Genomic DNA, 1,658 nt, shown 5'->3' on the forward strand with positions numbered 1-1,658 from the left:
CTTTCCTTTCCTTTCCTTTCCTTTCCTTTCCTTTCCTTTCCTTTCCTGAGACAGGGTCTCTCTCTGCCACTCAGCCTAGAATGCAGTGGTGAACAATTATCAAACCCTGCCACCTTTCACTACTCTGACCAGTTTCCACTATTTCGAACTGTGCAGCCTGGGCAACATGGTGAGACCTCATCTCTACAAAAAAATATTTAAAACATTAGCCAGGTGTGGTGGCCATACCTGCAGCCCTCGCTACTCAGGAAACTGAGGCAGGAGGATCACCTGAGCCCCAGAGGTCAAGGCTGCAGTGAGCTAGGATTGCACCCGTGCATTCCAGTCTGGGTGACACAGTGAGACCATGTCTCAAAAAGGAAAAAAAAGTCCCCTGTAGTGATTATAATTTATAGGTCATACCTTTTAAAGGAGTTTCTTCCACTTTCTTATGTTTTCCCCATACTCAGCAGACAGGAACATTGTTTGTGGTGTTGAATCAGCTTCGATAATGTAGATAAGAAACATAATTTATGACATGGAAAAACCCAAGTCTGCAGATGACCACATGAAGTGGCCTACTTAAAAGTTCTCACATGAACTTTTAAGTGAGAGAGACATAAATTAAGGTGTTTTATTTAAGCCATTCTTCTTTGATTTGCATTACAGAAGCTAAACTAGTACTCTAATACATGAACTTGTCAAAGATCACGCAGTAACAAGGGGCAGTCCTGACGTATCCTTGCTTTCCAAGTTCTACTCTATCACCTCCCGCCATACACCTTGACAAGGAGATGTACTTGCCAAAAAAAAAGAGTATTATTTTGGCTCCCAATATTCTTATATATTCAGTATTTCAGATATATATATATATATATATATATATATATATATATATCTGAAAATGATAGTTCGTTCTGTCAATTTCATATCCTATAGAGTGGAGAACCAAAACTATGCTTCTTCCAATGTTTTAATACAATAAATCCCCATTACGCTAAATGTTAAACAGTTTAGATTTGAGTTCTGCTTATGCACTCTTTTGAGGTTCTGACTCATATTTTTTCTCCCAATCTCTCTCTCCCTCTCTCTCTTTTTGAAACAGGATCTCACTCTGTTTCGTAAGCTGGGGTGCAGTGGCACGATCATGACTCACTGCAGCCTCAACCTCGTGGGTTCTCAAGTGACTCTCCCATCTCAGCCTCCTGAGTAGCTGAGATTATAGGTGCACACCGCCATACCCAGTTAATTTTGAAATTGTTTTTTTTTTTTTTTTTTGAGACAGAGTCTCGCTCTGTCGCCCAGGCTGGAGTGCAGTGGCCAGATCTCGGCTCACTGCAAGCTCCGCCTCCCGGGTTTACACCATTCTCCTGCCTCAGCCTCCCAAGTAGCTGGGACAACAGGCGCCCGCCACCTCGCCTGGCTAGTTTTTTTGTATTTTTTAGTAGAGACAGGGTTTCACCGTGTTAGCCAGGATGGTCTCGATCTCCTGACCTCGTGATCTGCCCGTCTCAGCCTCCCAAAGTGCTGGGATTACAGGCTTGAGCCATTGCACCGGGCCTAATTTTGAAGTTTTTTGTTGAGATGAGGTCTCACTATGTTGCCTAGGCTGGTCTTGAACTCGTGGGCTCATGTGATTCTCCTGCCTCGGTTTTCCAAAGCAGTGAGATTACAGTTGT

This window comes from Piliocolobus tephrosceles, chromosome 9 (genome assembly GCF_002776525.5).
Source record: "Piliocolobus tephrosceles isolate RC106 chromosome 9, ASM277652v3, whole genome shotgun sequence".
NCBI classification, from domain to species: Eukaryota; Metazoa; Chordata; class Mammalia; order Primates; family Cercopithecidae; genus Piliocolobus; species Piliocolobus tephrosceles.